We start from the raw sequence: 24,104 nt of genomic DNA, 5'->3' as shown, positions 1-24,104 counted from the left end.
CATCTCCTCTCCGTGGAACCCAGAAGATGCTATCAGTGCTGGACAGAGGTTAGCAGAGCTCTGCCCTGTTGTCAGCACTTCAGGTTTGGGGACGGCAATCTTCAGATTTTTCACTGCCGATTCTCTGGCATGCTGCTGGACAGGCACATTCCTCCATCCAAGATCATCCCATGCAGAAACAGGATCATCAAGGTCATCAGCACTTGCTGCATCCGCCATAAGACCTCCGCCTCCCTAGCTGTGGGGGCAGGTTGGCAAAGCACACTGTTACTCTGCCACATTGTCAACTCTTCAGCCAGGATTTCAGAGTTGTTAACTGGTATTTCCTGATAGTCCCAGGCAAAGGGAGCCCCACCTTGCTGCTGAGCGGAGTCTAGCAGCTGTCTGTAGGCCATCTCAAGCTCCCATTTCTGAACAGCCAGCAACTCCAAATCTTCCTGTGCCCAGTGCACTTCCGAGACATTCAGTCTTCGCTCTCTGTGCTCCATTATTTCCTCCAAATGCCACTCCTGATCACTCCCAAAGTCAGGGTCCCTGGACAGCCTCCAGTACAACAATCCCAGGCCATCATACTCAAAGCCTTCCGTGGGGCTGTCATCCGCTGTCCACGGGCACACTTGGGCTACATACCACTGGAGGGCTCTGTAGCTCTCATCCAACTGCATTTCTGCCCGGATCAGCCTGCTTAACTCAGCTGTCCACTCCTGGTCCGACTGTTCCCCCAATAACAGCATTTGCACTTCATACTGCAACCAATACCTTACATGGATGGAGGGGAGAACTTTTCCCTGGTTTCGCTGCTCATGGGCTAGCACTTCCTTCCAGAGTTCGCAGCAGATAGAATCAAACCATCCTAGCAGGACCTGCTCTGATACTGGTCCTCTGTGCTGTATCTGCATCTCTCGCTACCTTCTTCTGAATTCCTCTTCCATGGTGGCTGGTATCTGTACCTCTCCTCTCCTGCTATCTGGACCTTGGATCCAGGTGATGGTTTGGATGTGTTCACGGCAAGGAAGCACGATCCCAGCATTCCCTCCACGGCTCTCAAGTAAGTCTTTCAGAGCGGCTCTCCTGCAGGCTGATTTGGAGTGTCCCAGTAACTGGAGAGCAAATCCCACGGCTGCCAACCAATGTAACGAGCCCCTTGCTCGCTCGGTTCCACTCTCCCGACACTTCTCTGCAGCTATAGAATCAGATTGCAGATCGCAACATCTGATGGTTCGGTCACCCGATACTCCGGGACTTGAACTACAGCTATGTGCCATTCTAATCCAGTTGTGTAGCTCAGAACAAACACCAGGCAGGCTGTATGTAAGTTCAAACAGGAATCTCTTTCATTGACAGGAATACAGGCTCTTTTATACAGTAAAAGAGGATGTGTATACCTTCTGCTCATATTACTCTAACAATACACCTGTAACCTAATTAACCTAATTAACATGAGCTAGTTTACTAACATGACCTTTTGCCCAGACTTGTGATCACCGAGCTTCACACAGTACATTATACATTATCATAAGTACAACCACAGGACATTTTCACAATAGCAGGAGCTAATTACAATTAACAATACAAACAGTGATCTCACCCCCTCCTCAGCCTAGTCATCAACACTTATAGTAGGAGTAGGCTGTTCGTCTCCTAGCCAGTCCTGGAGGCTAATGTGATCAGCTCACTCAATTAACATATTGAGTTCAGAATCAAACAAACCAATAATAGTCTTTACATATATATCCTGGGAGATATTGGGGATAAATATTACTGTTCCATTTTAAGCAATCCAAGACATACCCTCCAAGTCACCATTTCCCATATGGCATACACAGGGTCCCCAGAGTCTGTGTGTCCTGGGGGACCAGGACCCGAATCCAAAGTAATACCACCTCAAGGGTCCCCAGGCATGCAGCTCACAAAGAGCACCATTCCCCCAAATGCCAGGGCCCATGATCGAGCGGCAAGAGGCTAGCATTCAGTCCCCTCCAAAAGTCTCTCTCCCGGCTAGGTCTGTCACACTTAGATAATCTATATTTTTCACAAAATGTCTGCCAAAATCATCTGCAGACACTTTGGATACATTCTGTATCTTTTTTAGAGGGCTGTTTCTATTAGGAATATGAGGTTCCTTTTTATTCATTTTTATATCATGGGTAAACCAGATGAAATAATGGTCGCTCCAAATCATCTCACAGGATGGAAAGAACTTAAGTAGGAGCCCACCATATAAAACCCAATCCAGAGTGTGGCCTGAGAGGGACCACTAACACCCTGTAGTTCTGTCTTTGCAGATGACACTAAGCTATGCAGTGGAATAATGTCCTTACAGGATGTCTCCAATTTACAAGCCGACCTCAATGCACTGTCTAATTGGGCAAGTAAGTGGCAAATTATTTTATTACTATTATTATACAGGATTTATGTAGCGCCGACAGTTTACGCAGCACTTTACAACATTAGGGCAGGCAGTACAATTGCAATACAATTCAATACAGTGGGGAATCAGAGAGCCTTGAGCATTCGAGCTTACAATCTAGGAGTGAGGGTCAAGTTATACAAAAGGGTAATAGCTGTGGAGTTGTTAGATGGAGGCAGGATAGGCTTCTCTGAAGAGGAAAGTTTTCAGGGATCGCCTAAAAGGGGATAAATTTGGAGACAGTCTGACAGATTGGGGTAGCGAATTCCAGAGGATGGGCGCGGCTCAGGCTAAGTCCTGGAGGCGGATATGGGAGGAGGTGATGAGGGAGCTAGAGAGCAGGAGGTCTCGGAAGGAATGAAGAGGGCGATTAGGTTGGTATTTTGAGACTAGGCTAGTGATGTAGCTGGAGGCAGAGCTGTGGATGGCTTTGTAATTTATTGTTAGTATTTTGAATTTAATTTATTGGGCAAGTGGCAGCCAATGGAGGGATTGGCAGAGAGGGGTAGCAGACACTGTGCAGTTTGTAAAGTGGATGAGCATTCATGATAGACTGAAGGGGGGATAGTTTATTTAAAGGTAAGCCAATGAGGGGGGAGTTGCAGTAGGCAAGGCTAGAGAGAACCAGGGAGTGAATCAGGAGCTTTTTGGTTTCATTGGTTAGAAAGGGACGTAGTTTAGAGATGTTGCGGAGGTTGAGGCGGCAAGCTTTGGAAAGTGATTGGATGTGGGGCCGAAAGGAGAATTCAGAGTCCAGGATAACACCTAGCACGCTGACATGTGGGGATGGGTGGATGGTTGTGCCATTGCTCTTGACAGATAAGTCAGGGGAAGAGGCACGTGGATGAGGAAATATTATAAGCTTGGTTTTGGACAAGTTGAGTTTGAGGAAGTGGTGTGACATCCATACAGATATGTCTGTTAGTAAGTTAGTGATGCAGAAGGAGACTGGAGTGAGTTGAGGGGTGGAGAGATGGATTTGGGTGTCGTCAGCGTAAAAATGATATTGAAAGCCATGAGAGGCTATCAGCTGACCCAGGGAAGAGGTGTTGATTGAAAATAAGAGGTCTGGGCAGGAGGCGGAGCCTAGCGGAGCAGACATGCATTGTTAGAGCTCCACACCGCTGAGGAGAGAAGAGAAGGACAAAGCGGAGCCTGCAGGCTCAAAGGGTATCCATTTGAACCTTTTTGCCCCAGGGAACAAACTGTGAAAGTTTGGGCAGGAAATATGGTACTGGGAGGAAACCGTGGCAGAAATAAAAATCACCTCACAAAGAGCTCACAGGCACTCACTGCAGCTGAAGCAGCTCCAGTCACCTCACAAGATACAGCATCAGGGCGCTCTCGCAGACAGAAAATGTCACAGCAAGACTCTCCATTTGAGTCAGATACAAAACAAATCCTCTCACAAACTTCTCCACAAGCCTCCTCAGTATTCCCAGTAATATTATTACAATTTGAAAAGATGCTTCATAAGGCTTTAAAACAAACCTCAGACCAAATAACAAAAAGCCTAACCAAAGAAATAAGAGAGCTGGGAAACCGCACCGCAGCCTTAGAAATAAAAATGAATGAAATTGAAATTACAACCCAAGAAAATATAACAGAATTGGAACAATTAAAAAAAGAGAATTTAATACTTCAAACTAAGCTCGAAGATTACGAAAATAGAGCCAGACGTTCAAACTTGCGCATAAGGGGAATATCTGAAACTGTGACAGACCTGCAATCTACTATTACTGCTCTATTACAAGAACTAAAGCCAGATATCCCTATTGAACGTTTAGAACTGGACACAGAGCCCTCACAGCCAAAAAGAAAGATGGACCCCCATGTGATATAATCACAAAATTTCATTATTACAGAACGAAAGAACAAATACTAATTGCTGCAAGAGAAAAAAAGGAACTTACTTTTCAAGGACACAATTATCAAATTTTTGCTGACCTATCCCAACTTACTATTACTAAAAGACGATCCATGAAACCCCAACTAATGGAACTGCAATGCCACAACATTATGTATCAATGGGGCTTCCCCTTTTCAGTCAGATTTAACTACCAAGGTACAATTTACAGAAGCAGATCAGCAGATGAACTACAACAAACCCTTTTAAAATTAAATCTGACAGAACCCACAAGCAGCAACACTCCCACACGCAGAAGAATGGCATCATCTTCACCTTCAGGCAGCACCCAGAAAATTTCAGAACAAAATGGGAATCATCATTCTCACAAAAGAGGCCGTTATGCCACATCATCCATGGACCAAGAAGATTCAATGGACTGACATCCTAATTCCTGATATCTCTTCATTTATTATACTAAGAGATGGTTCTCTATAAAAAACCTGTATTTATAACTGAATGTAACTGCATTCTGATAGTCACACACTGTGTGGGATCATGTTACATTCCAGTTATATTTCTTATTACTTCTGATTCATATAGCCTTAGAATATATAAGTGAAATAAGGAAATTCTTGTTCAGTTATATATTATCAGGTAATAACAATAGATTTATTACTTTTTAGGACAAATATGTTCAATAATCCAGAAGTAATGGAAGCTTTTTCTTTCTTTTCTTAAAACAAATATATTATTACCTAACTAGTTCCTAGAATTATGTTTTTGTTTATTCTAATCTGAAGCAATACAACCTCAATTTTATGAGTTAACATATCTAAACAGTTACATATGAATAAAATATGTAATTGTTTACTCTAAAAGGGTTAAAATCCCCAAATAATTCAAACTATCTTCATCAATACCAAAGTTATTAACAGTACCTTTCTAACTGAATTATTTAGCCTAGGGCAAGACTAACCATATACAACCACCCTGGAATAAATAATTTCAACAAAAACTATATTCTGCACTCCAATTAATGAAACATCATTTTGATGTCTTTTGACATAGCACTTCTCTCCTGTAAGCGGAAGATCCGTGTACCCCCATTAGCCCTCCTCATTCTCCCAACCATATTATGTGGGAGTGTGACGAAGGCACTTATTCCCCTGAGAGAGATATTTATTCTCTTTCACGGGTAAATTGTGATTACTTGCAAAAAATAATTTATACAATGTATCATCTAATCTCATATGTTTTTTGTTTACTCTTTACTCCAGAATTCACTGGTTTCTTTTCTATCTATTCATCTCTTCAGTCCACACAGGTTGATCTGTGCAGTCAGCTCTGCATAACAAAAAGTAAGTCAAAACTATTTGATCTATTGCCATGGCACCACTGAATATACTTTCCCTGAATGTTCAGGGAATAAATGTCCCTCAAAAAAGGACCAAAGCCTTCCGTACTTTCCATAACAAGAAGGCTCACATAGTATGCCTCCAAGAAACACACTTCACCAAAGATTCTACTCCAAAATATATTTCTCCTTTTTATCAACAAATTTACACGGCTTCTGCCTGTACCAAGCAAAGGGGAACTCTAATTGCATTTCACCGATCCACACCATTCACCTTATCATCAGAAATTAAAGACCCAGAAGGTAGATACCTGATACTCATGGGTTATATAATGGATACAGCAATCACGGTGATTTCCTACTACGCTCCTAACAAACAACCTACACCATTCCTCTCACATATATTACAAGTGATTAATACACACAAAATAGGAACAGTGATAATGTGTGGGGATTCGAACCAGGTCCTCCTCCCATTTCTAGATAAATCACCTTTTACACCATCCAAAATAACCTCTAGATTACCTTTTTCTCAACTTCTTTCCAAATACAATCTGGTAGATTCATGGAGAGAAAGTAACCCAATGAAAAAGAAATTCACTTATTTCTCGCACCCTCATCAAACCTTCACCAGAATAGATCATATTTTTCTAACAATAGGAATGATACCAGAAATTATTGCATCAGATATAATTTCTATTCCGTGGTCTGACCATAATGCAGTATACACCACTATAGCCTCAGCCATACCAAAAGCGCATGACCCAACGTGGTACTTACCGGACATAATGCTCAAACACCCACTACATCAGATGGCCATTGAACAAGCTTTAAAGGAATACATATCAATTAATAATACAACAGACATCTCCCCAATAACACTGTGGGAAGCTCATAAGCCTGTCTTGCGTGGTACAATACAAAGACAAATGGCACTATTTAAACGGGAACGCAAAAATCTAGCAAAAAAACTAGAACTCAATTTTAATGCAGCCTACATATCATTTCAAGATAATCCATCCCAGAGTACAAAATCTCATCTGGAAAAATCTAGATTGGAATACGATCTATTTCTCACTGAGTCAGTTGATAAATCCCTCAAACGCTCCAAACACAATTTCTACATGAATACAAACAAACCAGGTACATATTTGGCTCGGGCATTAAATTCAACTAACAAATCTTTCAAACCAATACGTTTGAAATTATCAAAAAATGTTTACACTTGTAATCCAGTTAAAATAGTCCATAAATTTCACTCACATCTCGCAACTTTATACAAGACAAACAATGAATTTAATCCTACAGAGGCTGAATCCTTCTTCTCAAAAATAACCTTACCTGTGTTATCTCAGAATCAAAAAAGCAGTTTGGATGAGCCTATAACTATAGATGAAGTTGCTAACGCCATAAAAGACCTAAAACTTAACAAAAGACCAGGCCCAGACGACTACTCGGCTTTATACTATAAAACATTCTCAGAAATACTCTCTCCCATTCTCACTGAAACTTTTAACAAACTTCTAGATGGACATTCTTTTCGGCAAGAAACACTAATGGCAATTGTTTGTATGATCCCAAAACCCCTTTCTGATGATACTTCCTGTGTGAATTATCGGCCTATCTCTCTGTTAAACCTCGATATTAAATTATTAGCAAAAATAATAGCAAAACGCCTCAATAGCATTATAGGAAAGTTAATACATAGAGATCAAGTAGGCTTCATGCCAAATAGACAGGCAGGCGATAATATACGCAGGGCAGTGTTATTGGCACATATTGCTAAAAAACGGAAAATCCCTTTATGTTTTCTATCTCTCGATATTAAGAGGGCATTTGACACAGTATCCTGGCAATATATGCAATATTCATTACAAAAATGGGGTTTTGGACCCCACTTTTTAACATGGATCAAAGCATTATATAATAAACCCAAAGCCTATATAAAATATGCTGGATACAAATCTGAAGCCTTTAATATCGAAAGAGGTACCCGACAGGGTTGCCCATTATCTCCCTTATTATTTGCCCTTATACTCGAACCCATGGCCCAATACATCAGAACAAACCAAACTATAACTGGCATTGAAGTAGGAAGTATTACACACAAATTATGTATATTTGCAGACGATATATTACTTTTTCTATCATCACCACAGGTCTCTGGTCCTAACTTAATACCAGCTCTTGATGGATTTGCAGCCCTATCCGGCCTTATGATTAATCCTAAGAAATGCCTAGTGCTTAATATTTCACTCACAAACATGGAATTGATCCCGGCTAGGGCTGCACTCCCATTCACATGGGCAGAAAAATCAATCCCATATCTTGGAATTCATTTAACAGCATTTCATTCTGATTTATTCTCAACCAATTATCCTCCTGTATTAAGACAGATCACAAATCTAATAAAACAATGGTCGCAACTTCCTTTATCCTGGATAGGGAAGATTAATGCAATCAAAATGACTATTCTACCCAAATTGCTTTATCTATTCAGAGTCCTCCTTATTCCAATTCCTTCCTATTTTTTGAGAATAGTACAAAAAAGAGCAACTTCATTTATATGGGGCTCTTCTAAACCACGTATACCTATACACACACTACATCTTCCCAAAAATAAAGGAGGCCTGGGATACCCTAATTTTACTAACTACTACAGAGCAGCACATTTGGCCAGTCTGTCCAAATACCATGCAAAACAGGAAATCCCATTATGGGTATTTATAGAGGCTTCAGAAAATGACCCTCTATTAATATCAAATTTATTATGGCTTGATCCTAAAGACCGCTTTAAAATTCATAATCCCATAACTAAACACTTCTTATCTCTCTGGGATAAACTAAAAACCAAATATCAGTTACAATCTCCACACAATCCTCTCCTTTCTTTTATCAGAAATCCGGCCTTTTATCTGGCATGGATCTACCCAAATTCTTTTAAAGCTTGGACAACATCAGGCATTCAGACACTAAATGACTTCATAGCATCTAAATCATTCCTTTCATTCCCATCGCTTAGAGAAAAATATGATCTACCAAACTCTGAGATATTTAGATATCTCCAAATCAAAAATTTCTATACACCATTCCTAAAGGGGATACACCATTATCCCAATTATCCATTTTTGAATCAATCTGTACAAAAGATCCATTTGCTAAAGGTACAATTTCATCACTTTATAATCAATTATATGGAGTAGCAAATCTTAATAGACCCTCTTACGTTCAGAGGTGGGAGGAGGACCTGGGACGAACTTTAGAAGACACGGACTGGTCTAACATATGGCTCACATCTAAGTCATCTTCACCCAACATCTTAGCACTGGAGACAAATTATAAAGTCCTAACTCGCTGGTACCTTGTACCCGCTAAAGTGGCAAAATATTCACCTAATACCTCAGCTCTTTGTTTTCGAGGATGCCCAGAAATAGGCACATATTTACACATATGGTGGACGTGCCCAGTAATCCAAACCTTCTGGAAGGAAGTCTTCGTGATTGCATCTAAAATATTTAAAAAAATAATACAACCAGATCCATATTTAACTTTACTTAATCTAAAACCGGAATGGTTAACACTCTCTCAATTCAAACTTATGATCCAACTAATAACGGCTGCAAAACAAACAGTGGCCAAGGCATGGAAATCTCCTACATTGGTACTAGCAGAAACAATTCACAGAATGAATAATACAATGTCCCATGCTAAGATGGTAGCCATCGATCAAAATCAAATTCCAAAATTTGAAAAACTTTGGCATCCTTGGATAAAACAACAGTTCCTGTCAAACTTCAATGACTCTGTCCTGTTGCCATGGTAACAGATTAAATGACTTACAGAGACACCCATTCTAAGGCTTCAAAGAGAACTAAAAAGAATAATAAACTGACGAGCGGGACAACCTTGTGGACCATACCTCTACCTTTCAACCTTTTTTCTTCTTTCTCTTTCCTTTTCTCCACCTTACCATTAAAGCTCATTATCAGAATTTATTTGACCTATATACACTCTGCTTGTAAACAATATGTATAGTAGGTATAAATCATTTAAATACCTACAAAAGTAACTAAGGAAATGATATATATCTTTAATTTAGGTTTATGTGAACCCAATGTTTAATATTTGAAATTTCATGATATTTACCTATATAAACCCTACTGTAAAACAATGAGCTTACTTTATAGATCCTTGTAAACTTACTTTATGTATCTTTATAACATTGTGTACTCAATAAACTTCTTTTGACAAGGAAAATAAGAGGTCTAAGAACAGAACCTTGGGGGACCCTGACAGAGAAGGGAAGTGGAGTGGAGGAAGTAGAATTGTAAGTGACACTGAAGGTGCATTGGGATAGGTAGGATGAGAGCCACTGAAGAGCACAGTCATGGAGACCAAAAAATGTCTCTTGTCATTTTTAACATTTTTGACACTTTTTTTGTGAAATGGTAGGGGTACTTTTGTACCCCCTTACCATTCCACACGGGGAGGCGGTATCTGGGGGTCCCCTTGTTAAAGGGGGCTTCCAGATTCCGATAAGCCCTCCACCCGCAGACCCCCACAACCACTGGGCAAAGGTTGTGGGAATGAGGCCCTTGTCCCCATCAACATGGGGACAAGGTGCTTTGGGGGGACCCCAAAGCACCCTCCCAATGTTGAGGGCATGTGGCCTGGTATGGTTCAGGAGGAGGGGGCACTCTCTCGTCCCTGAAGGGTCTGGTATGGATTTTGAGGTGGACCCCATGCCTTTTTTTTTTTTTATTTTGGCGCGGGGTTCCCCTGAATATCCATACCAGACCTGAAGGGCCTGGTATGGAATTTAGGGGGACCCCATGCCATTTTTTTTTACATTTTGTTTTTTTTGGAAATCCCATGCCATTTTTATCAATGAACTTTTATGTGTATTGTCGGACCGACAATTCATTAATAGCCGTGAGTAGTTTTAAATGACTTTTTTTCCTTTTGAAATGTCATTTTGCTGTCAGACCGTTCTAAACACGGGAAACATGCTCCCCTTTACAGGCATACTATAGACACCCCCCAGGTACAAAATTTAAAGGAATATTACACTTTTACTTTCACTTTAAGCATTATTAAAATCACTGCTCCAAAAAAACGTTTTTTAAAACTTTTTTTTGCATTGATCCATGTCCCTTGGGGCAGGACTCAGGTCCCCAACACTTTTTATGACAAGACCATGCATATAAGCCTTTAAAATTAGCACTTTTGATTTCTCCCATAGACTTTTAAAGGGTGTTCCACGGCTTTCAAATTGTTCACTGTTCGGCGAACTGGCGAACAGCCGATGTTTGAGTTGAACATGAGTTCGACTCAAACTCGAAGCTCATCCCTACTCATAAACCAATTAACAAGTTCTAAAATATGTAAACCATTCTATGTTTTATAATGTATTCTACATACAATAGACTCAAATTTGTTTATTTATTGTAATCAGTTTACAATGATAAAAAGAAAAAAAATCAGATGAAACTAAAATTGTCCATGCAGCTTAGAATATTGTAATGCAAACTAGATATCCTAATATAATTTCTAGAACATCAAGGTTGAAAATATTAATCTTTTAAATGGCAGCTTCTTGCAATCTTGCTTTTACAACTTCACTTTTTAGGCATGGCCAATAAGTCATATTTTCAGTAATTTTTTACACAGGAGGTTTAATTTGAATCACCGATTAGTATTTCTCATTGAGGCCAATCTTGAAAGTATAATCTGTTAGAGACTAAAGCTGATAAGTAATGGTACAGAATTATGATGAATCGGCATTTGTATGTAAAGTAATATATTAATGGGATTTGTAGATAATCATAGTTACATAGTTAGCCTGGCTGAAAAAAGTCCATCTAATTCAACCAATAAAAGGGAAACAAAAATTATACAATCCTATATACACAATCCTATACCCACAGTTGATCCAGAGGAATGCAAAAGAAACCAGCAAATCATGATCTACTGTTATTTGCTCCAGCAGGGGAAAAAAATCCTTCCTGATCCCCAAGAGGCAGTACGATATTCCCTGGATAAATGAGTGTTTTCCTGGATTGCTTCTATGTATGGTTTCTTCCCTTTTTCAGTACATCCTTACAGTGATTATAGGTGATTATATCATTTTTATTGACCATAAGCAAACAAGGGTAGTATAACTACCCAAAATCCCCTAATTTATCTTTTCTCAATGTATGTACATACATTATATATACTGTAGGGGTTAATTTACTAAAACAGAAGAGTTGCGAAATTTGACACACCAAATTTTGGTAAACTAATTTTGAAATTTTGAAATATTTTGAAATTTTGGGTCACTAATTTGGCAATTTGTTTCCAGTTTTTTTTTTTTTTTAACTTTTTTGTCAAAATGTATTCGAATAAGCTGAAGTTAGAAGCTGATTTGCTACCATGCACAGCTGCACCAGATTTTGCACTCTTCAGTTTAAAGTAGTTGTAAACTCTCACATATACCCAGTGAAGTGACTGGCCTCAGATGATACACCAAGATGAAACAAATCCTCCTACATTGTATGTTATGCCTGTCTAGCTGAAAGCCCTTCTCTGCAGCCATTCAAAGTGCTGAATTTTTTAAAGCTTTCCTTAGAGTTCAGAAAAAGGGGGTGGAGAGCTGAAGTTATACTCTGCAGACCTTGGTGAGGAGAGCTCTGATAGCTGATTGGAGAGAAGGGACACCCCCACACAACACACAGGAACAGAGCTGAGGTTGTCAATCAGCTGGAGGTCCCCCGTTACTATTTTTCATTTGGTGTCAGGAAAATTTGTGGATTCATGCTGAAAGCAGAGGGACAAATTATACACTATAGAGGGATATTCTTTGTTCATATTTCATGTCTGAGGTTTACAATCACTTTAGGTAAATCATCCCAACAATATTAATTATTCTAAATGACACAATTTGCCATACTTACCTGACTATTTAGGTGATTCAACAATTCTTAAAATATTACATGCATTGACCAGGATGGTCACAGCTTATATTATCTTTCATACATAATCAATTAGTTACATAGTTACATAGTTAGTAAGGTTGAATGAAGACACCAGTCCAGTGTCAGTTCAAACTGAGCGAGTGTGGGTGTATGTCTACAATTTTTCCTATCCCTATGCTTTGTGTCTCAACCAATGTTCTCATATGTTATTTGATCTGCTACCCCTAACTGACCCAATTTACCATACCTGACTACTGTAATAACCATCTACAATGCTGTTAAAAAGTATTTGCCCCGTTCTGATTTTTTATTTTTTTGCATATTTGTCACACTTATATAACTCAGATCATCAAACAAATTTTATTATTACACAAAGATAACCCAAGTAAATACAAAATGCAGTTTTTAAAAGATGGTTTCATTTATTAAGGCAAAAAAGCTGTCCAAACCTGCCGGCTTTATGTGAAAAAGTAATTGCCCCCTAAACCTAATAGTTGGTTCGCCACCCTTGGCGGCAACAACTGCAAACAAGCATTTGCAATAACTGACAATGAGTCTTTCACATTGCTGTGGAGCAATTTTGTCCCATTCTTCTTTGCAGAATTGTTTTAATTCAGCCACATTGGAGGGTTTTCCAGCATGAAAGGCTTGTGTAAGATCAGGATACAGCATCTCAATTGGATTTAAGTCCGGGCTTTGACTAGTCCACTCCAAAACCTAAATTTTGCTTTGTTTGAACCATTTGGAGGTGGACTTGCTGTTGTGTTTCAGATCATTTTCCTGCTTCATACCCCAAGTGCACTTGAGCTTGAGGTCACGAATTGATGGCCGGACATTCTCCTTTAGAATTTTCTGGTAGAGCTCAGAATTCACGGTTCCATCTATTATGGTAAGTCGTACAAGTCCTGAAGCAGCGAAGCAGCCCCAGACCATTATGCTACCACCACCATGTCTGACTGTTGGTATGATGTTCTTGTTATGAAATGCCGCATTCATTTTATGCCAGATATAACAGGACGCACAACTTCCAAAAAGTTAAATTTTTGTCTCATCAGTCCACAGAATATTTGCCTAAAAATCTTGGGGATAATCAAAATTTTTTTGGTAAATGTGAGATGAGCCTTTGTGTTCTTTTTGGTCAGCAATGGCTTTGGCCTTGGATCTCTCTCATGGATGCCATTTTTGCCCAGTCTCTTTCTTATTGTTGAATCATGAACACTGATCTTACCAGAGACAAGTGAGGCCTGCAGTTCTTTAGATGTTGTTTTGGGCTTTTTACATATACATATATATATATAGATAACATATATGGATAATATTAATCTTTGCCTCCGCCTTTTTTTTTTTTTTTTTGTCATTCTGTGTATGAGTTTATCTATTTTTATCTATTTGTATCTATTTTATGGTGTATTATAGTGGTATGTTGTTCTTCTGTGATATGTTATGTCTCTGGTCCCTTAAATTTCATTGTAAACACAGATACTGTCACATGCTGTCAGCGTCAGTCCATAAAAGATAGACACTTCTAACCACCAATTAGATCTGAGGAAAAAGTGGAAGCTTTGAAACGCGTTATCTGACACGCCCAAACGTCATTTCCGGTTCACGGACTCATCCGAGTGTGTTCCACGCCGCAAATCAGACATCAGGCTGGTCCTACACATTGCTCCGCAGATCCATCTGCTGCAGCCTGCTGGGGCACCACTCTGGATACAGCTCCGGACCCCGCAGTGACCCTACGGACCACGGACCCCATTACGATATGCCTATTTCTCACTGATATTGTGTGAGTAACCATTTGGCTTTTTGTTTTGCATAAATCGTTTACTACATACTGCACTTAGTCTGGCGCACCTTGTTCATCTTTTTTTACCCTGTCTTCCAGAGTTTGTTTCAACTCCCAGGGGAGCTGCCGCTGGTGCTTAATATCAACTTTTATCTTCATTTGCTGGGTCTTGTTGTTCATTAATTATCTTTTGATATTCTAATAATCATTATATTGTGTATTTAAATTGTAATTATTCCTTCTGTGCATGTTTTGGTTCTTGCGCCATCTTTCCCTTTCCTATTGTGATTGAATAGGGTGGCTGCTTTCTACTCTGCCACGATGGCTGCTTTGTTGGGGTTGTGCCTTACCCTCACTTTCATTTTCTGCTCTATCCAGCACCAAAGTCAAGTCAGTGACCTCATCATCATCATCATCTCCTCCATCCTCATTACCACTGGAGACAACTTGGCAATATGCTGCGGCTGGGGGAACATGACTGCAAATTTGTGTACCAGTGTTCTCCCCTCTGTAGGCTCATGTTCCTGCCTTCCTCAACCTCAGACTCAGAACCAACATCTGAATCGAGTAATGGCTGTGCATCATCAAGGAGCAAGTGGCTGACGCTGTGTAAAAATAACTCCACTGACTCCTCCATGCCTGATTCTGGGGCTATGGCAGGAATAGCTGTGGCCAAGGAGCCAGGTTTTGCCACTATGGCATCTGCAGGGGACTGTGCTCTAGTCTCTGCTTTGGTGACAGAGGATGAGGAGGATAAGGACGGTTTAGTAAGCCAGTCCACCACATCCTCTGCATGCTGTGGCTGGATAGCATGGGCAACATTACTAAACAGAGGGAATGATGCCCTGCCTGAGGACTGACCACATCCCCTTTGCCTGTGGACACATATGCTGCTGGTCCCCTTACAGTGCCATGGGAACGTCTGCCTCTCCCTGCAGTCCTCCCAGACATGATGGGGGAGTGGAAGGTGCTTATTAACAAAATGTAATAAAGATGAGTTAGGCTGGGTTCACACTTGTATGACAAATGCTCCAACATTGGGAGCTCATTTCGCATGACGTGTGAAAATAAATGTTTCCCTATGGGAGCCATCTTAACTGGTCCAACACAAGTCGGTCCGACTTTGAAAATGCTCCCTGCACTAATTTGGTCCGACTTTGATCCTACTTCAGCCCATTGAAAATCAGTGAAGTCGGATCAAAGTAGGATCCTTGTCCTAACCATGCGACATAGTGATTACAGCAGCAGTAAAAAGAATTTATGTTACACTGGGATTGTTTTGATTGATCAAAGGACTAGTCATACTATCACAAATTTGTATCAAAGTTGTATCCTGTTCATTCTAGTTGGATGGATGTAGGACCAATGTTGGACCAATGTTGGACCGATGTAGGACTGACAGTCGTATGACTGTCGTGTAGTCTCAGTGGGAACCCAGCCTCAATGTGTACGTGGATGCACTTTAATCAATGGAAAGTGGTGTTTGGTGCACTTTAATTTGAGTATTCGCAAAACAGACACACTCCACGATTACATTATAATATTGCAATAACGCACAGAACTATACAGCGTTAAGCTTGCAGTAATGCACAGAACTATATGGCGTTAAACTTGCAGTAAAGCACTACTATATGGCGTCAAACGTGCAGTAACACAATGAAATATACAGCGTTAAACTTTCAGTAACGCAATGAAATATACAGCGTTATACTTGCAGTAATGCACAGAGTTATATGTCGTTAAACTTGTAGTAACGGACAGAACAATATGGCGTTAAACTTGCAGTAATGCAATGAAATATATGGCGTTAAACGTGCAGTAGCGCAATTAAAAATACAGCATTAAACTTGCAATAACGCACAGAACTATATAGCGTTAAACTTGCAATAACACACAGAACTACATGCCATTAAACTTGTAGTAATGCAATGAAATATATGGCGGTAAATGTGTAGCAATGCAATGAAACTTATGGCATTAAACTTGCAGTAACGTAATGAAATATACGGCGTTAAACTTCCAGTAACGCACAGAACTATATGGTGTTAAACTTGTAGTAACACAATGAAATATATGGCATTAGACTTGCAGTAACGCAAAGAAATATATGGCATTAAACTTGCAGTAACGCACAGAACTATATGGCGTTCAACTTGTAGTAACGCACAGAAAAAAATGTGTTAAACGGTCACTACACTCACAATGACTGTACTATCCCTACATTGACACTAATGTAAAGATAAATGGTCTCACTACACTCGCACTATACTCACTGAACTATCCCTACATTGACACTAATGTAAAGATGAATGGTGGTCGCACTACACTCACAATCACTGAACTATCGCTACAGTAACACTAATGTAAAGATACGTAGTTACATAGTTACATAGCAGGCAAGGTAGAAAACAGACGCAAGTCCATCAAGTCCAACCTATGTGTGTGATTTTACGTCAGTGTTACATTGTATATACCTGTATGTTGTGGTCATTCAGGTGCTTATCTAACAGTTTTTTTAAATTATCGATGCTCCCTGCTGAAACCACTGCCTGTGGAAGTAAACTCCACATCCTTGCCGCTCTTACAGTAAAGAACCCTCTACACATTTTAGTGAATGGCTGCGTGTCTTAATATATTCCCTTTTGCTGAAAAGTTTTATCCCTATTTTGGGGTCACCAGTATGGTATTTGTACATTGAAATGATATCCCCTCTCAAGCGTCTCTTCTCCAGAGAGAATAAGTTCAGTGCTCGTAACCTTTCCTAATAACTAATGTCCTCTAGTCCCTTTATTAGTTTTGTTGCCCTTCTCTGGACTCTATCCAGTTCCAGAACATCCTTCCTGGACTGGTGCCCAGAACTGGACAGAATACTCTAGGTGCGGCCAGACCAGAGTCATGTAGAGTGGGAGAATTATTGTTTTATCTCTGGATAAATGCATGCCCATATTCTGTTTGCTTTGCTGTTTGCTTTGCTTGCAGCAGCTTTGCATTGCATGCCATTGCTGAGTCTATCATCTACTAGGACCCCCAGGTCCTTTTCCCTCCTATATTCCCCCAGAGGTTCTCCCCCCCAGTGAGTAGATTGCATTCATATTTTTGCCACCCAAATGCATTATTTTAATTTTTTCTACATGAAACCTTTTGCCATGTAGTTACCCACCCAATTAATTTGTTCATATCTTCTTACAAGGTCTCCACATCCTGTGGAAAAGTTATTACCCTGCTTAGCTAGTATCATCCGCAAATACAGAGATTGAGCTGTTTATCCCATCCTCCAGGTCATTTATGAATAAATTAAATAGGATTGGTCCCAGGACAGAACCCTGGGGGACCCCGCTTTCCACCCCGGACCATTCTGAGTACTCCCCATTTATCACTACTCTCTGAACTTGCCCATGTAGCCAGTTTTCAATCCCTGTACTCACCCTATGGTCCATGCCAATGGACCTTACTTTGTAAAGTAAACATTTATGGGAAACTGTATCAAATGCTTTTGTAAAATCCATATACACCTTGTCTACGGTCCTTCCTTTATCTAAATGGCAGCTCACCTCCTCATAGAAGGGTAATAGATTGGATTGGCAAAAATAATTCTTTGTGAATCCATGCTGATTACTGCTAATGATACCATTGTCATTACTAAACTCTTGTATATAGTCCCTTATCATCCCCTCCAAGAGCTTTCATACAATTGATGTTAGCCTAACTGGTCTGTAATTCCCAGGGATATATCTTGGCCCTTTTTTAAATATTGGTGCTACTTTGGCTTTTCTCCAATCACCTGGTACCATTCCAGTCAGTAGACTGTTCGTAAAAATTAGGAACAATGGTCTGGAAATTACTTGACTGAGTTCCTTAAGGACCCTCGGGTGCAAGCCATCTGGTCCCTGTGACTTATTAATGTTACGTTTTTCAAGTCTATGTCTAATTCTGTCCTCTGTTAGCCATGAGATTGCTTCCTGTGATGTGTCATGAGGTTAAACATTGCGGTTTTGGTTACTGAAGCTCCCCCAATTCCCTTGTGAAGACTGAGGAGAAGAATAAATTCAATACCTTCGCCATTTCTCCATCTTTAGTAACCAGATTCCCTTCATCATTCTTTATGGGACCAATATGATCTGACTTCCCTTTTTTACTATTTATGTACCTAAAGAATTTCTTATTTTTTTTTGGGGGGGGGGGTCGTGGCGACTGGGCTCCAAGATGGACGCTTAGCCTAGGAGCTCAGTCCGTCCGCCAGAGAAAATCCACCACCATCCGAGTCCACCGGCTCCATCTGCCGGAACGAACACCAGAATCCTCCACACAATGACCTGTGGAATAAAATAGAGATGCCTAGGAGACAAAAAGACCCCCAGCAGACGTGCAAGCTCTCCAACTACTTTACCACAGGGACGAGAGGGCTACAACAGGATGGCGGCGGCGCGCAAGATCAACGGCCTGCTCACAGGGCCGAAGCACACAATAACCACCGTGGGGTACCACCAGCTTCATCCTGCGCTGCTAAGTCACCAAGTGAGTCCTCCTCTGGGCCGTCTAGCCCCACTACCAGAAGCCCAGCGAAATCTAAACCCAGGAGGGACTCCCCTGCTAGGCCGCACATCGATCTCAACATAAAGGTAAGCGGTCCTCAACACTCCTCCACAGCACGGAGGGCACCTGAAGGAGACCCCGTAGCAGATTTCCCAACAGCAGACAGACCCATCTCTGACACTACCTTAAAGGAAATGTTGTTATCCTTATGGTTGTCTCTGCAAGCTGATATGATCAAGGGGATTAACAAATGCCACAGGGAAGTACAAGCCCTAGGTACCAGAGTGGATCAAGTAGAACACAAGATGGAGGAATATACCTCCTCATACAATGTGATGGTGGTGGTCCCCCACACAGCACAGGGGGAAGATATAACATGGATGAAGGACAAAATTTCAGACCTTGAGGACAGGTCCAGGAGGAATAACCTCCCCCCCAATCAACTCCTGCAATATGTCCAAACCATGTTCTCCACACTTGTGCCAGAACTGACAGCCCAAGAACTCACTGTGGACAGAATTCACAGAGTCCCCAAATCATCATTCCTCCCTGATGAAATCCCACAAGACGTCCTAATGAGAGTTCATTACTACCATATAAAAGAACGAGTACTACTGGAGTCCCGTAAACCGGATAAAATCTCCCCACCATACGATAACACACGGCTGCTCCCCGATCTCCCCAGACATACCCTACAAAGGCGCCGCAATCTGGCGACTATTACTAAGGCGCTGAGAAATCACAACATCCTCCACAAGTGTAAATATCAAGCAACACTCTCGATCACCCATAACGGAACCACTACACTGGTTTCCATGTTGGAGGAAGGAATCGCCAATCTAAGAAGATGGAACATCCTACCAGAACAAGACGCACATCATTCCACTACAGATAACCCACAATCCATGCACAATGATTGGCAAGTAGTGTCTCACAAGCACTCACATAAGAAAGCAGCCGGTGGAAACTTGTAAACCAACCACCTGAAATTATACGAAATTCTCCGGAGACAGGGGATCTAAGTTTGATTTCTCCTCTACCCCTCCGAGTAACAAGAAGCAGACATCACTGCACATGAATCCGTTTCAAGATCCTTTTCTTATATTGCCCATGTTGACTTTATTTTCGTTGTTTTTACCCTTTGTTCTTTTTGTTCTACATTCGATATACACAGACATCTCCTTAGCCATAGGATTACAACTACGGAAGACACCTGGCATCAGACTTCTTACCCACTACAGAAGAAACCATACCACAGAGAACCGTACGGTCACAGTGAGTACCTACACCGCACAACTAAACAGCAACCTGCGATACCCAAGCAGTGTCGATTACATGCCTCTCAATTAATGCCTGGGGTCTGAATCACCCCGCTAAAAGATTTTCCTTGTGGAAGGAAGCATGCAAACACAGAGCCGACATACTCTGTGTCCAGGAAACTCACTTCCAAATACACAAAACTCCACACTGCTCACACAAAGACTATCCGCATATATTCCTGGCCTGCACACCCAACCGAAAGAAGGGTGGAGTCTTGATGGCCATAAACAATTCCTTCCAACACAAGGAATCATTTATAGATGAGGGAGGGAGATACGTAATCGTCACTGGAGACATTAACTCCAAACCATATACTTTAGTCACGCTATATTCTCCAAACTCACACCAACTTCGATTTGTAAAAAAGGTACTCAAAAAAGCTAACTCTATGAAATATGGTAATATTCTGTTGTGCGGGGACTTTAACCTAGTAGCAGATCCTTCTCTGGACTCAACCACAATGAAACCTAGAGGTACAGTATCTCTTCAAACCCTTCTCCACAATGAAGAACTGTTAGACGTATGGAGATGCCACCATGCCAGTGAAAAGGACTATACCTTTTTTTCACATAGACATCGCTCATACTCATGTATAGACATGTTCCTTATGGATAAGTGGCTCCTACAACAAGCAGAATCTACTAAAATACATGACATCACGTGGTCAGACCACGCTGCGATATCTATGTCTATTAAGGATAAGGGTGTCTCCTCTTCACCCCCCATCTGGCGCTGCAATATACGACTATTGCAGGAACCCCACACCCACACCAAAATCTCTCAACATCTTCAAAACTTCTTCCTTGATAATGCAGAGTCAGTACACGACCCGTACATTATATGGAACTCACACAAGGCCTATATGAGAGGCATACTTATCCAATTAGCTGCTCAAGAAAAAAGACGTCATACACAAAAATTGACTACTTTATTATTGGAAATCCACGACACTTAAACCCCAAACAAACGAATACCCACCTCTACCCTAACATACAAACTAGCTACACTCAGGGAAACATTGAGGGAACACCTATCCCAACAATATGACAAACATCTTAGATGCTTACAGCTAAACTACTACGCCAATGCCAACAGAGTGGGCAAATACTTAGCAAACAGATTAAAAGCAAGGCGTACCAAATCCAGAATAGCATATCTTAAACATCCTACCTTACACCACAAACTCATGGATCCTCAAGCTATAGCAAACCAATTTGCTGATTACTACAGCTCACTTACACACAGATCCCGACACACCTCAACCGACCACAGACAAAATCCAATCTTTTTTACAGGGACTGAACCTTCCATACCTCTCTGAACACCAACTAAATAGTCTAAATACTACTTTTTCACATCAAGAAATAGAAACTGTTATAGATTCACTACCAAACAGTAAATCACCAGGGCCAGACGGGTTCGCTAACAAATATTTCAAGACATTTAAACACATTCTCTCACACCACATTTTAGACCAATATCCCTTCTCAACTCAGACATTAAAGTTTATGCAAAATTACTGGCCAAACAATTAATGAACATCATTCCCTCAATCATCCAACATGACCAGATGGGTTTTGTGACTTCGGATGCAACTAGAAGGATTGTTAATGCAATACATTATGCTGAAACAAATCGAATGCCCTCTCTGCTATTATCTATTGATGCAGAGAAGGCATTCGATAGGGTCCACTGGACTCATATGGAAATGGTACTATCAAAATTTGGTTTCAAGGGTCCCATATTCACAGCTATACTGGCACTTTATTCGTGCCCGTTCGCACCAGTATACTCAGCTGGCTTTCTATCCAAACCGTTCAACATATCCAATGGGACTAGACAAGGATGCCCCTTATCACCGATCATCTTTAATCACATGATTGAACCATTAGCTGAAGCAATTAGAACACATCCTATGATCACCGGGTTCCAGTTTGGCTCGAGCATGCATACCATCAATTTATTTGCGGACAATGTCATACTGCTTTTGACCAATCCGCTTACGTCCCCCCCTCCCCAAGCCCATAAAATACTAACAGATTTTGGAGATATCTCATATTATAAAGTGAATTTCACCAAATCCCTAATTCTAGCTTTGGCAATATCATCCCCAATACGGAAGATACTGCAAAACAAATTGCCATATGTGTGGAGCGAAAAAGGCATTACCTACCTAGGTGTCACATTAACCAAATCTCCACACTTGTTAAAACTAATACACTAATTGCCAAACTGGAAACGCAATTGAGAGACATGGCTAGGTGGAGTAGCAGCCTACAAAATGCTAATATTGCCACAAATCCTATATATATTCCGTACCCCACCACTACATATACCACAATTCTATCTCAAACACCTGTCTAGACTTAACTGCAAATACATCTGGGGAGGCAAAAAAGCTAGATGTTCCCGTAATAATCTTATTTCTCACAGGAAAGTAGGAGGAGCTGGCCTAGAAGATATAGATGACTACTTATGGGCAGTTAGACTGTACCACATCAAATACTGGCTTTGTACACACAAAACTCCACTATGGGTAGACATAGAAAAGACAATTGCACCGACGAAGGACCTCACATTACTACTTCTAGGTGATATATGGTCACCATGGGACATGTCGAGTATCTCCCCTCCCATGCATACTTCTTTAAAGGCAGGGAGATTCATCCTCTGGATAACAGCAACTGATGCACGAGAAATAAATTATAGAATACCATTGCATAAATTAGAAGAAAAAATACCAATGCTCTCAGTTAAAGAATTAGTGAGATGCGGCATCACACACGTGTCGGACTTATATGATGGTACATAGCCCAAGCCCTCAGAACAAATAATGGCACAATATCAATTGCTTAGCGACAAACTGTTCTCATGTCTACGCATATCACACTTTCTCAAATCTCTCCCTAGACCACAACTAAAAATCTCTCCAAAAATTTGGCAATTTTACACAAATGACAGGCAGGCTGCAAAAGGAATTTCACAATTCTATAATCTTCTCCACGACAAGCAAACATTTTAAAAAACCATAGCAATGAGCAAATGGGAACACGACATGGGCACCTCATTCTCAAACGGGCAATGGCAATGTGCGTTTAAGGAAATACACAAAGCCTCCCATTGTGTTAAACACTGGGAACTGACCATAAAAATAACAAACAGGTGGCACTATACACCGTATAGATTAGCTTCCTTCTCACTAGGATCATCACCACAATGCTGGAGAGACTGTGGGCACACAGGAAATTTACTACACATGTTGTGGCAATGCCCGAATATCAGGAGTCTCTGGAACCAAACATTCCAACTAATCTCTTTCCTAACAGGTATATTGACTCCCCCAACCCCGGCCTTGGCAATTCTACACTTAAGTATAGACAGGTTCCCACCAGTTTATAGACCAGTCGTGAGCCACATTCTACTGGAAACAAGACTACTAATACTACGTAATTGGAAGTCTAAAACTGCCATAAACCTCTCTGATGTTACAAAAGCAGTCCACAGGAACTACACATTCGAACGTCTCATAGCAATCAACTCTATGCAATGCAGCCTGTTTGATAAACGTTGGTCTCTATGGCCTAAACAGCAATAGTGCCTCACGACTGTCTCATAAGATAGTTACTTTATGTATGCTCCAAAGCAGTTCTTACGACTAAACTGATATTTTGATACAGCCTATTTTAAATAATTCCGCGTATGGAAACTTTATGTGTAACTGTTAACCAAAGATGTATAACTGGATGTTTATTGTGTATATTGAATTACCTTACCTTACCTGATTTGTAAACTGTTTTAAATGAAAATTTCAATAAAAAATATTGAGACAAAAAAAAAAAAGAATTTCTTTTTTTTTTTTACTCTCCTCCGCTATGTGCCTTTCATTTTCTATCTTA

The sequence above is a fragment of the Aquarana catesbeiana genome, linkage group LG05, assembly GCF_042186555.1.
Source record: "Aquarana catesbeiana isolate 2022-GZ linkage group LG05, ASM4218655v1, whole genome shotgun sequence".
In the NCBI taxonomy this organism is placed as follows: Eukaryota; Metazoa; Chordata; class Amphibia; order Anura; family Ranidae; genus Aquarana; species Aquarana catesbeiana.
Note: the sequence above shows the minus strand (reverse complement) of the source record.